The sequence below is a fragment of the Hyla sarda genome, chromosome 6, assembly GCF_029499605.1.
Source record: "Hyla sarda isolate aHylSar1 chromosome 6, aHylSar1.hap1, whole genome shotgun sequence".
In the NCBI taxonomy this organism is placed as follows: domain Eukaryota; kingdom Metazoa; phylum Chordata; class Amphibia; order Anura; family Hylidae; genus Hyla; species Hyla sarda.
Genome location: NC_079194.1, coordinates 58,001,473 through 58,015,728, shown reverse-complemented (window position 1 = coordinate 58,015,728; position 14,256 = coordinate 58,001,473). Strand labels below are relative to the sequence as shown.

At 42.7% G+C, this 14,256-nt stretch overlaps 1 long non-coding RNA gene across 4 annotated transcripts in view; it reads right to left on the bottom strand.

Annotated features, from left to right (window-relative positions):
• Positions 1–14,256, bottom strand: part of LOC130275632 (uncharacterized) — a 65,551-nt gene continuing 51,295 nt past the window's right edge. For 2 of the 4 annotated variants that reach the window (XR_008844848.1, XR_008844846.1), the window contains 3 exons: positions 9,777–9,865; positions 7,609–7,650; positions 1–4,654 (listed from right to left, as the gene is read on the bottom strand). This is a non-coding gene — a long non-coding RNA (uncharacterized LOC130275632). Of the gene's footprint in view, positions 4,655–7,608; positions 7,651–8,481; positions 8,602–9,776; positions 9,866–14,256 lie in introns of those variants that run through there. The other 2 variants (XR_008844847.1, XR_008844849.1) reach the window with 2 other exon arrangements.

Here is a 14,256-nt window from a genome sequence, read left to right as displayed (position 1 = left end):
AAAAAAAAAAAAAAAAAAGTTTCTTTGGTAAATTCTTTTTTTTTTAACTGTATTTATTTCCATATTCTAACAATGTTGCTGTTTCCATCGGTGTTGTACAGTTACAGTTGTATGAATCATATAGGTAGGTGGTTACTTTAGTCCTATAGAGGTGCTTATATTTCATGGAGAGATGCATTGTTCTCAGACCTCCTTTTATTTATTGTCATAAATATAAACTCTTGTCAAAAGCTGTCTGCGCATGCTGGGAGTTGTAGTTTTGCAACAGCTGGAGGCACACTGGTTGGGAAACACAGCCACGGACTCTAATGGACCTGGTGCTATCTAAAAAAAAATAAAGTTCTATAATGCGCTATTTTTACATATGGTGGGTACGTATCTTTGCATAGTAAAACAATGAGTCCATGACTTTTGTTAAAGCGACAGGTCTTCCTGCTGCTGTTCCGATTCCAAGGACACGCTGGTTTGGAAACACTGCCTTAGGGTACGTTCACAAGAGCGGACCCACAGCGTATTTTACGGTGCAGATCCGCCGCTGAAGGACCCCTGCATGGTGGCTTTACATGTGCCTGCTCGGAGCGGCAATACGCCGCTACGAGCAGACACACTGCGATGTGAGTTGCTGTGCATGCGCTGTGTACTCGCACACATCGCGGCTGCTCCCCTTACTCCATGATCTAGGCTGAGAGCTGCCGCGATGTGCGGGTATACTGCGCATGCGCGCTGCGACTCACACATCGCAGTGTGTCTGCTCATAGCGGTGTATTGCTGCTCTGAGCATACACATGTAAAGCCACCATGCAGGGGTCCTTCAGTGGCGGATCTGTAGCGTGAAAAATACGCTGTGGGTCCGCTCGTGTGAATGTACCCTTAGGCTATGTTCACAGGGGCAATGTCTGCAAGGAAAATTTCTGTGATTTGGATTTGGGGAATTACTGTAGATTTGGTTTTGGGGAATTACTGTAGATTGGCTCCACTTTAGAGGGATTATATTTCTTAGGCTAAGTTCACACTGCTGTTGTGCTCTGACCCTTCTGGGGTCAGCTGACACCACCAGGTCCTGACGAATCCAATTGACTTGAATTGGATACGTTGGGGATTCGGTATTTTATCGTAATTGACAGAGCTCCATTTACCAAAGCAAAATGGCAGTGTGAACGAGCTCTTATCTGTATTAGTAGTTTACAGCACCAATACAACCCAATAAAAGTAATAATAATAAAGTTCAAAGTATAAAGGTGCATACCCTAATGATACAGAAAAAAGATTATAACCTCAAATTGTAGGAGTGGTCTTGGGTAGGCCTGCCATGGAAGACAGGGGTTAAAAATCAAGGGCTTAGCAGAACCCTTGTTCCCTTTTAATGGTTTAGGCTAATGAATTCCAAACAGTATGTCTCCAGCTGTTGCAAAACTACAACTCCCAGCCTTTGGCTGTCCGGGCATGCTGGGAGTTGTAGTTTTGCAACAGCTGGAGACACAGTGTTTGGAAAACATTGATGTAGGTAAACAAAAGAACAACATATATAAAATGAAAATTGATATACTGTGCAGCTCTCAACACAAGTTATATAAAGAGCTAATATCATAGGAATTCTAAGTACCTGTGCAGATTAGTAATGCTTTTTTTTTGCTTTTTGAAATCTCTTTATCCGTTAAAGACAGTCTATTCGGTGAGACATAGGCCACGTAAAGTTTACATATACTATACACCTGTATTATTCATTTGCAACACCAATAAACTTAAAGGTTTGGACTTCTTAGAACATTTTTTTATTGTATTGTACAGTCATGGCCGTAAATGTTGGCACCCCTGAAATTTTTCAAGAAAATGAAGTATTTCTCACAGAAAATGATTGCAGTGACACGTGTTTTGCTATACATGTTTATTCCCTTATTCAGTCGCTTCCTATAACCATCAATAAGCTTCTTACACCTCTCAGCCGGAATGTTGGACCCCTCTTCCTCCGCAAACTGCTCCAGGTCTCTCTTATTGGAGGGGCGCCTTTTCCCAACAGCAATTTTAAGATCTCTCCACAGGTGTTCAATGGGATTTAGATCTGGACTCATTGCTGGCCACTTCAGAACTCTCCAGCGCTTTGTTGTCATCTATTTCTGGGTGCTTTTATACGTATGTTTGGGGTCATTGTCCTGCTGGAAGACCCAAGATCTCTGACACCAACCCAGCTTTGACACTGGGCTGTACAGTCTGACCCAAAATCCATTGGTAATCCTCAGATTTCATGATGCCTTGTACACATTCAAGGCACCCAGTGCCAGAGGCAGAAAAACAACCCCAAAACATCATTGAACCTCCACCATATTTCACTGTAGGTACTGTGCTCTTTTCTTTGTAGACCCCATTCTGTTTTCAGTAAACAGTAGAATTATGTGCTTTACCAAAAAGCTCTATCTTGGTCTCATCTGTCCACAAGACATTTTCCCAGAAGGATTTTTGCTTACTCAAGTTCATTTTGGCAAAATGTAGTCTTGCTTTTTTATGTCTCTGTGTCAGCAGTGGGGTCCTCCTGGGTCTCCTGCCATAGTGTTTCATTTCATTTAAATGTCGACGGATAGTTCACGCTGACACTGATGCTCCCTGAGCCTGCAGGACAGCTTGAATATCTTTGGAACTTGTTTGGGGCTGCTTATCCACCAACTGGACTAACCAGCGTCAACACCATTCATCAATTTTTCTCTTCCGTCCACGCCCAGGGAGATTAGCTACATTGCCATAGGTTGCAAACTTCTTGATAATGTTGCACACTGTGGACAAAGGCAAATCTAGATCTCTGGAGTGGACTTGTAATCTTGAGATTGATGATATTTTTCCACAATTTTGGTTCTCGGGTCATCAGACAATTCTCTTCTAATCTTTCTGTTGCCCATGCTTAGTGTGGCACACACAGACACACAATGCAAAGAGTAAGGGAACTTCTCTCCTTTTTATCTGCTTTGAGGTGTGATTTTTCTATTGCCCACACCTGTTACTTGCCCCAGGTGAGTTCAAAGGCGCATCACATGCTTGAAACAATCTTATTAACCACAATTTTGAAAGGGTGCCAATAATTTTGTCCAGCCCATTTTTGGAGTTTGGTGTGACATTATGTCCAATTAGCTTTTTTTCCTCCCTTTTTTGGTTTAGTTCCGATACACACAAATACATGTGTATAAACATGTGTATAGCAAATACTTTTGTTACTGCAATGCTTTTCTGTGAGAAATACTTAATTTTCTTGAAAAATTTCAGGGGTGCCAACATTTACGGCCATGACTATATGTACTTTCATAAATAAAACATGTGCAATTGTTTTTAATTTACACTGCGGAATTTGCATAGAATATTCTGCGCCGGATATTGTGCTGCAACAGAGTCCCATTGATTGCACTGTTCACACTGCCGAATTTACGCGCCAGATGTTTCTGCCGCTGAAATTCAAATTCCGGCATCTGCAGAATGAATAGTCATGTCTATTCTTTCTGTGGACATCGCAAGGAAATGGCACATTTCCGATCGGTATCAGCGCCCGCCGTATTGGGCAAACGCGTGGAATGTCCGCACAAATTCTGCCATGTGCAGCCATCCGCTTTCACTCCTGAATGCTATTAAAGATAAAACCTAAAAAATAATTTAATAAACAAAACAGAGCACTATACGGCACTCAGCAGCTTGTACTGTATTTTAAAATATGCAAGCTGCAGAAGACAAATGTTAGAAAATGTTACATTAAGGATTAAGACCAGTTGCAAATCTGTTATATTTTTAAAAGTATTTGTGGTGGAGTTAAAAAATAAAATAAATAAACAAAAAAAAAAACTGGCGGCCATACCTTTTTAAGTGGCTTTTTGATGGAAAAATATTTACAGGAGGTTTAAAAAAAAAAAAAAAAAAAAATGCTACAACTTTGACTCTGCATTTAACTGTGACACTGTTTGAGATCAACAGTCTTTTCTGAGCCAAAATTTGTCAGATGGTTGTATTTTATTTTATTAGGTTGCTAAGAACATATTAAATGTGGTTTTTGGTAATGATGTTTGTGCAGGTGTTTTTGTTTATCTTCTTCATTTTCTTTTTCCTTTTTATTATTTTCTTAAAATACGACATATGACACATTGTAGCAGTAATATTTGTGCCGCATTAATTATTAGACATTATTATGACATTGTAAGTTGGGCTTCTCTGTGATCTTTGTACATTTGCCCAAGTTGTATATGGTCACGTTTGTACATAACACACCTTTCAGTGGAAATGCCAAGAAATCCATTTGAATTTACTTCACCACTCTTCTTCCTCTACACAAGTTTTGATAAATCTCCCCCACTGTCCATTTATTAGTTACACCTGTTCAATTGCTTGTTAACACTAATAGGTAATCAGATAATCACATGGCAGCAACTCAATGCATTTTGGCATGTACATGTTGTCCAGACAACTTGCTCAAGTAAAAAAAAAAAAGGGGAACAAAGGGTATTTAAGTAATTTTTAATGTGTAATGGTTGTTGGTGCAAGACAAGCTGGTCTGAGTATTTCAGGAACTGCTGATCTACTGGGATTTTCACACACAACCGTCTCTAGGGTTTACAGAGAAAATATCCAGTTAGCGACACTTGTGTGGACGAAAATGCCTTGTTGATGTTGAAGGAGAATGAGCAGACTGGTTCAACATGAAAGAAACAGAAAGGCAACAGTTATTCAAATTTCCACTTGTTACAGCCAAGGTCTGCAAAATACCATCTCTAAATGCACAACATGTCCAACCTTGAAGCAGATGGACTAAGCAGCAGAAGGCCACGTTGAGTGTCACTCCTTTAAGCTAAGAACGGGAAACTGCACCGGCTCACCAAAATTGTACAATGGAGCCTGGTCTGATGAGTCTCGATTCCAACTGCGACATTCAGATGGCAGGGTCAGAATTTAGCATAAACATTAAAGTATGGATCCATCCTGCCTTGGCACACTGTGGGCTCTTTAATACCAATTGAGCATGGTTTAAACACAACAGCCTACCTGAGTAGTGTTGCTGATCATGTCCATCCCTTTATGGCCACAATGGACCCATCTTCTGATGGATACGTCCAGCAGGATAATACACCATGTCACATGACATCATCTCATACATGACAAAGGGGTCACTGGATTTCAATGGCCCCCACAGTCACCAGATCTCAATCCAATATCACATCCTTTAGGTGTAGTTAAACGAGAGATTCACATCATGTGCTGCCTAACTGGCTAAAGTAACACAATTGGCTAATCCTAGAATATGTTAAAGATTTATGATATATTCTAGAATTAATCCGCACTGGATTTTTGGTTTAAAAAATTCATTATGGATTATGCGCAAAGCACAGCTGGCAGTCGTGAATGGATTTGGCTTAGCATGAAAATTAGATACAGGACTGAGACTGTTCAGAGGGTTTATAAGAAGCTTATTTACATACAAGATGAGTAAATGTAGAATCTTGTGCAACAAGTGAAGAGTTTGAAAAATAAAAGAGAAAGTGACCGCTTTAGTGGGTCCCTAACCTAACACTGGCGTAGCGTCGGGCGGCAACCACTGCCACCGCGACACCAAGCCCACAGGTGGAATGACCCAGTGGCCAGGCAGTCCCACTGCTGCCAGACCAAGCCCCTGGCCACTCCGCAGACAAAGCACCACAGTAACAATGACCACCGGAGAGCACCACACCAATGTGAACACCTATCGTGCTTCCTGCCAGAGGTTAGGTTAGGAACCCACTCTGACTAGGTGGCCTTGACGTGGCGAGTGGGCTTATACTTTTTGATCAAAATGTATACAGTGGTCCCTCAAAATTCTATGGTAATTGATTTCAGGCAGACCATCGTATGTTGAAACCAAACTGACACTATACATGGAGGCACACCGAGAGATGCTCAATGATACTCATGTGCCAGCAGCTCCGGCCTGTCAGTGCTCCTCTGCTGCCATATCACTACGTCGGCCCTGTGCTGTCGCCCTCTCGCCATCATCACGTCGCCACTCACGCCACCACTACTGGATGACAGGGTGGCTTGAGCGGCAAAGTGATGATGGCGAAGGAACGCAACAGCGCAGCGCAGCGGAAGCAGAAGAGCACCGAACTGATGGGCCGGAGCGGCGGGGACATGTAAATATCATTGAGCGGGGCACATGGGGCATATTAAACGGCTATCCGGTGGCAGCTGAAGCAGTCAGTGCTTCCGGATAGCCGTTTTTGTGATAGCCCCAACACACAGAATCATCGTATGTTGATGCTGCTTTTAACGTACGATGGCCTCTGAGAGGCCATTGTATGTTGAAACGATCGTATGTTGGGGCCATCGTATGTTGGAGGATCACTGTACTAACAACCTGTTAGTTTTTGAAATTATGCTAAGAAACATATAGATCAAAATACAAATTGTGGATGTGCAGCTATGTTTCTGTTTCTCTATTTTTGTTGTATTCCTTTGTTCTGTCTTAAATAAGTACAGTAACCCCCCGACATGCGATGGCCCCGACATATGATCAAATCGACATATGATGGCCTCCCATTTGCACAACAGCATGTGAAATTGATTATCAATCAGTGTTGCTTTGAGTGGACAGTGTGATTTTACAGAAGTGTGATTGACTTGGTGTTATATTGTGTTTGAGCAGTGTATATTTCAGCAGAAGAAATATCCTGAAAAATGTTATATTTCATGTTGTTAGATTTTATTTTGTTGTAAATTAGAGATTACACATGCTTTAATTAGCCCTAAAGGGAACCTGTTATCACTTTCATGCTGCCTGAACCACAAGTAATTGGGGTGGTTCCTGGTGGTCAATGCCTCCCCCGTTGGCCTTGATTGATAGGTCTTTTCCTGTTTGGGTATATTAATAAATCAGGACCGGCGGGGGAGGCAGAATGACTTGTGGTTCAGGCAGCATGAAAGTGATGACAGGTTCACTTTAATTGTGAATATGTATAAAAAAACATATATATTATCTATGCCTAAAGTACCTTGAAGTGTCCTTTGACCTGTACCTCTAATGGACAATGCAAAAAGGTGTTGTGTGGAAGATGAAATGTTGCCAGAGTAGTGGGGAGATGTAGCATAGACCTGACAGTAAGTACATAGCGGCAATAAATCTATGCTAGCTATGTGTCACTGAATGTGTCACTGAATCTCCCAACTGTATGGAGATTTGGGGGGGGGGGGGGGGGCAGTACACACTCCATGAATTCTTTATCGGTGAGAGAGATACCCCAGTACACCACTCCTGTTTTTCTAGTGCTCCCACAGAGAATACATGTAATGCAGCAGGGAGCCTCGTTCCAAAGATCGTGGGATGTCCAACCTCTAAGTAGGGAAAATGGGGGAGATTTATCAAAACCTGTGCAGAGAAAAGTTGCCCAGTTGCCCATAGCAACCAATCAGATCATTTCTTTAATTTTTAAAGAGACCTCTGAAAAATGAAAGCAGCAATTATATTGGTTGCTATGGGCAACTGGGCAATTTTTCCTCTGCACAATGTTTAATAAATCTCCCCCAATGTTTTTAAAAGCTGGAGTTTATAAATACATTTACACCACCTAAACTAATACAGTACATCCAAAAAGAAGACAAATGAATAAGGCTCACTCCCTGCCTGGAATCCGAGCTCATAAATAGTCCACCAATACCCTAGATGGGAAAAGAATATACAAAGAATAAACACTAATGTGGCTCTAGCATTAAATGGACAAACATTTATAAAAAAAAAAAATACCCAAACTACACAAAAAGAAAATTGCACTCCACAGGGCCCTTGTGGGGGCAATTCACACCTATAAATATAAATCAATAAAAGTAGTCTATATAACCCATAAATTATACAGCACTAAATAAAAAATCATAGCAATAATAGCAAATATTCAAATAATGATCCAATAGTAAAAAAGGTTTTGTATTTCATAAATCTGTTAAGTTTAAGTAGCTGAAAAGAAAAACCATAAGACTTGAAATGAAGCAATGTTCCAAAGAAGCTGCCAAAACTGCTGAATGATACAATAAATTGTTGCAAGAAAAGATTCTATATATGTTAGTGCCGCTGTTCCTGCTGTTCCAATGCCTGTAATCACAATAAGGCTACATTCACATAACGTTTTGTAGTTATGGTGACCGGATCCAGCTGGGAAATGTGAAAACCAAGTGCTCCCGTATCTCAGCCGGACCCGGCCTATATCTCATTAATTTGAATCAGCAGACCAGAGGCAGAAAGTGACTCCAGTAAGCTCATTTTTTTCCCCGTATCCGTTTTTCTGACCGGACTGAAAACAGTGGTATGCTATATTTTTTCAGTCCGGCCAGAAAACCCTATGTGGGGCAAAAATGAGCTTACTGGAGTCACTTTCTGATTCAAACAGATGAGATATGGGCTGGGTCCGGCTGGGATAAGGGAGCACTTGGTTTTCACATTTCCCAGTCGGATCCAGTCACCAAAACTACAAAACATTATGTGAATGCTGCCTTACCATTGTATTGCCATCCTCCTGTAAGAAAACTGGACACAAGGTGCCGCACGCCACTCTGACATTAGGTTGTTCAATCACTCGGTGCTGACACTTTTGCTCCAGCACCGTTCTCTGCTGCTGCCTGATGTCAATAAGAAAATAGTTATATACAGTAGTAATTCAGAAAGGCAGACAACAAAAATGTGAGTGTAAGCAGTAGCACTGATGTACGGAGCAACTGCGCAGGCAGGAGGGTCAGTTGCGAAGCTGACTACAGATATAGCCGTGCATAGCAGTGCGGGGAAATAATGAAAATAAGTAATAATGAAAATATAATAATAAAAATAAATATATAAGTAAAACTGAATATTATGAAGGAACAAAGATTGAGCGTAAACTCAAACAGAATACAACATATTGCATAGTATGAAAAGGGTAAAACAGCAATCACATCCTCACATAACTTCCACCAACTTACTATAGAGATGTCCACCTCAACAACCAACAAGTTGTGTCCAGACTTACCAATTACCTTACTAAAGAAATAAAAAGAAAAGAGAGGCACCCTGCCCCTGACCTACAAAGAAACCGACAGACAAGACACAAGTGGGAAAACAAGACAAACCGGGGGAAGGGCAAACACAAAATTCCAAAGGTTCATGATCACTCTGTATTATCATGTTAACTTATCTATAGACAACAAAGGCTGCCATATCTCCTCAAACTGGGCTTTGTTATCCTTAATAATGTTAGTCAGACAGTCACTGACCATTATCAAGTTTATCTTATTGACGACTAAGTGTATAGGAATAGCCTGCGATTGTTAACTTCTAGCTATACAAATGTTAGACATTAAAGGAGTACTCTGCCCTTAGACATCTTATCTTCTATCCAAAGGATAGGGGATAAGATGTCTGATCGTGGGGGTCCCGCCGCTGGGGATCACCGCGATCTCGGCTGTGGCACCCCAGACAAACTTTGCTCCATGCCGGATGACTGGCGATGCGGAGCGGAGGCTTGTGACATCACGGCCACGCCCCACTCGTGACATCACGGCCACGCCCCCTCAATGCAAGTCTATGGGAGGGGGGGTGGCGGCTGTCACGCCCCCTCCCATAGACTTGCATTGAGGGGGTATGACCATGACATCACAAGCAGGGTGTGGCCGTGACATCACGAGCCTCCTGCACTGCACCCGATGCTCTATGTTTAGGGGCAGAGTACCCCTTTAAATATGTGTTTCGCCATCCTCTTGCATACATGTGGAGCAGAGCCATTTGATCGTCAGCTGTTGTAAATGTTGTGTTATCTTTTCACCTTTCACTGTAATGCTGTACAGATCACTTTCCAGCAGCCTCCTCCTTATCACCACAGACAGAATAGGAAATGTCAGCTTAGCTTTAGGCCTAGCAGCCAAAATGGAAACTTGTAAACATGGAGATTTCAGGATTAATTTAAAATATAGTAAACAAAATGGAAAATTAGAAAAATTACATAAATGAGAAAAATTATAAAAAAAAGATGTTTAACATAAAAACATTATTTGAACAATAGGTCATTTTCTGCTGATACATTCATTTGGTGTAATCGAAACCAACCTCCGACAGATGGGAAGAGTGCATAGTTTGATCAAAATGTGTGCTAAGAACCTCCTTTTGCATGTATAGAAAAATACAGCAGTATATCAGTTCAAAATGTTTCCTAAATTTCGTTTTCACGTGTTTTAGCAGAGTGCTGCTGTAATCTTTGAGCATTTGCCCTTGTGCTGCAGCCATGACTGGGGACACCTCATGGTGTGACAGTAAAAATTGGCATTTGGGTTAGCCCTATTATTAAAAAAAAAAAAAAAAACAGTGCTGTATTATTTAGAGGTAGAGGCGTACCTATTGACTCTTGCGCCTCTGGCAAGATTCTGTATCAGTGTATGATAACTAAAACTATAACTAAAATCAACATTTTAGTCAACCAATTAAAACTAAAACAAAACCTATATTGTTTCCACCAAAGTCAACATTTGCAAATATGAAAAATCAACACATTATTTTTACTAAAATTAGACCAAACTGTTAGGTAAAGAAGATTTGGAAAGAGATCACATGACAACTAATATTCTGTCTGTATTCAATGTTCAAACCTTAAAGGGGTTATACAGGTTTTATTGGAGGGGCAAGCTGTGCATAACTAGCTTGCCCCCTGACTGGTGAGCAGTTAAGGGGTTAAGAAATATACAGGCAAGGTTTTTAGCCCCCTCCCCCGCCTGTAAAAACTTGTTGTTAACTATAGTGGTATGTCCCATGGGTGGGGGAGAAGGAGTGCACCAATTAGGGGTTTAATAGCTTTCAGGGGCCCTCCCCTGGGTATTTATAGCTGTGGTGCCTCCCTTCCCCCCTCAATCTGCTCAGGACCCGGAGTTTTGACTGCTGGCTGGTATGTGTCTTCCTTTTATTTGTGGCCTGGATGGAGCAGGAGGGTGAGGGCTGGGATGCTCCCTTATTGCTGAGCTGGCCTCCCCTCCTGTTGCACCCGAGGCGGGTTCGGGAGTAGTGTTGCTCGCGAATATTCGCAATTCGAATATTATTCGCGAATATCGCATATTCGCAAATTCGCGAATCTCGCGAATATTGCGGTATATATTCGTAATTACGAATATTCTTTTTTTTTTTTTTTTTTTTCTTCACAGTACACATCACAGTGATCACCCCTCTCTGCTTCCAGCTTGTGTGGTGTAAAGAAGGCTGTAATACTACTGTGTGAGACTGTCGCACGACAATTCGCATATGCGAAAATTAGCATATGCTAATTTTCGCATATGCGAATTTTCGCATGCTCTAATTTTGTTTTTGCCAATATTCACAAATGCTAATTTTCGCATACGTGAATATTCGCATATGCGAAAATAAAACGATAATATAACGAATATGCGAATATTCGCGAATATATGACGAATATTCGTCCATATATTCGCGAATATTCGCGAATTCGAATATGGCCTATGCCGCTCAACACTATTCGGGAGGCTGGCGGACCTCTCACAGTCCTGCTCTCCTAACCACTATAGCCCCTGTGAGCCCTGTCCCGCCCGTTCCTTTTGCCCTCTTCCCTGCCCGTGGCCAAAGCCCTCTCCCCTGCCTGTGCCTGTATGCTTCCATCAGGGCGTGCTCCTTATGAGCATGCTCTGCTGTTTTCCCTGTCCCCCCCCCGTCCCCCTCCTTGTCCCCTCCGTTTCTTTTTCCTCTTTGCGGTCCTCTCCTTCCCCCCCCCCCTGTTCCCCTCTGGCTCTGGAGGCAGCGGCCCCTGGGGGGCTGCTGCTGTTTTAACTTCTTATGCTCAAATGGACGCTTATTAATGTCCATTTGCGCTCCTTCAGATATAATGCGCGCTCACAAGGTGAGCGCATTGTATCCGTGGGTCCCGGTTGCTCTTAGCAACCAGGACCCATGCTATGCCGGACATCGCCGATCGGGCAGATGTCCAGCATTACATCTTTAGACGCGGTGATCTAAGTTCATCGCCGCGTCTGAAGGTGTGATTTCGAGCATCCCGGCTGCTCAGTCGGGCTGATCGGGACAATCGCGATCTAATCCCGATGTCCCGATCAGCTGGGACGCAGCAGACGGGGTCACTTACCTGCCTCCTGCGCGTCCGCTCGTTGATTGATTGCTCAAAGCCTGAAATTCAGGCTTGAGCAATCAATCGTTAATACATGGCAAGTGATCAGTGTTAGGAGCAGTGTGTGCAGGGTTATGGCTCCTATGGAGCTATAACATTGCAAAAAAAAATAAAAAAGTTAAGTCGATAAAGGTCATTTAACCCTTCAATAATATAAGTTTGGTTTGCCCCCTTTTCCCCATCCCAAAAAAAATATATATATATATATATATATATATATATATATAAATGAATAAATAAAAAAATAAAAACAAATCAATAATTTTTTTAAATCAATAAAAAAAGAAATAACAGTGTGTATATGTGTATGTATGTATGTATATATGTATAACTAAAAAAAAAAAAATTCTGTGTGTTGCAGACATGCACGTATGTGGTATCTCCGCATGCGTGCATGTCTGGGTTAGAACAATATGTTGTCGTTTGAAGTGTTCCGTCTATGGCGTGCACGCGAATGTGAATAAATGAATAAATCAAATAAAATCATTTTTAATTAAAAGAAATAAATAAATATAAAATTTCACTATACATGTGAAATACATAATAAATAATATTGGTAATTTAATACACATATGACATTTCTGTTTAGCATATTCGATCAATTTTTCTACCGTATGTATTAATAAACGGCGTTCACACACAGACATGCACGTATGTGGTATCTCCGCATGCGTGCATGTCTGGGTTAGAACAATATGTTGTCGTTTGAAGTGTTCCGTCTATGGCGTGCACGCGAATGTGAATAAATGAATAAATCAAATAAAATCATTTTTAATTAAAAGAAATAAATAAATATAAAATTTCACTATACATGTGAAATACATAATAAATAATATTGGTAATTTAATACACATATGACATTTCTGTTTAGCATATTCGATCAATTTTTCTACCGTATGTATTAATAAACGGCGTTCACACACACAAAAAAAAAAAATCAGAGAAAATGGCAAGGGTACTGCGGGATACTTTGTATTACGGCGCAAACTATTTGAGCTTTCATATCGTCCCCTCTCATTTACCCAGCTTCTCACCCCGCCCACGCTGGCACCTCTCCCCTTACCCCACCCCACTGCGCCTGCACCCCCCTATCACCTCTCCGCCCCGTGTTCCCAAACCCCCCCCCCCTGCTGCCGCTGCTGTCCTTCTTCCTTCTGCCTCTCCAATGTCCCCCACGCCTGCGGCGGTGGTGAAGTGGTTCTTCCAGCTGTTGGCTTCTCCATCTTCTGGAATTGGTGAGTGTTCTGATGCGGGGCTTGGCGCCTTCCCCGGTTAGTGTGCTTATGGCTGAGTTCTGTGCAGTGTTCATCCTTTTGTTTCTGTGTGTATGTTGAGTTTGGTCTCTGGTTGGGAGTTGGGTACGTCTCTTCTTGGCAGGGTGCTTTGGTAGGGTATCGTTTTCTGCGGTGCGCGCTTGGGTGAGTGCTCTTTTGGCCTTATGCTCTGGGTGGCCGGGGTTTGGCAGACTTGGCTCCTGAGGCTTGTTCCTTATCCTGATTCGGTGGGTGCCACCCAGTTACGGTTTTGTTTCTTTTGGTTTTCTCCCCCTTTGTTTGTGTCACGATGCCGGCTGGCAGGTGGTGGATCCTCTGTGCCAGAGAGGGATGGCGAGGACCGCGCTAGTGGACCGGTTCTAAGCCACTACAGGTTTTCACCAGAGCCCGCCGCAAAGCGGGATGGTCTTGCTGCGGCGGTAGTGACCAGGTCGTATCCACTAGCAACGGCTCACCTCTCTGGCTGCTGAAGATGCTGAAGATAGGCGCGGTACAAGGGAGTAGGCAGAAGCAAGGTCGGACGTAGCAGAAGGTCGGGGGCAGGCGGCAAGGATCGTAGTCAGGGGCAACGGCAGGAGGTCAGGAACACGGACTAGGAACAGACAAGGGAACGCTTTCACTAGGCACAAGTGCAACAAGATCCGGCCAGGGAGTGCAAGGGAGGAGACTAGATATAGCCAGGGAAACAGGTGGGAACCAATTAAGCTAATTGGGAAGATTGGGCCAGGCACCATCATTGGTGCACTGGCCCTTTAAATCGCAGAGACCCGGCGCGCGCGCGCCCTAGGGAGCGGGGCCGCGCGCGCCGGGACAGGACCGAGGGAGAGCGAGTCAGGTACGGGGGCCGGGGTGCG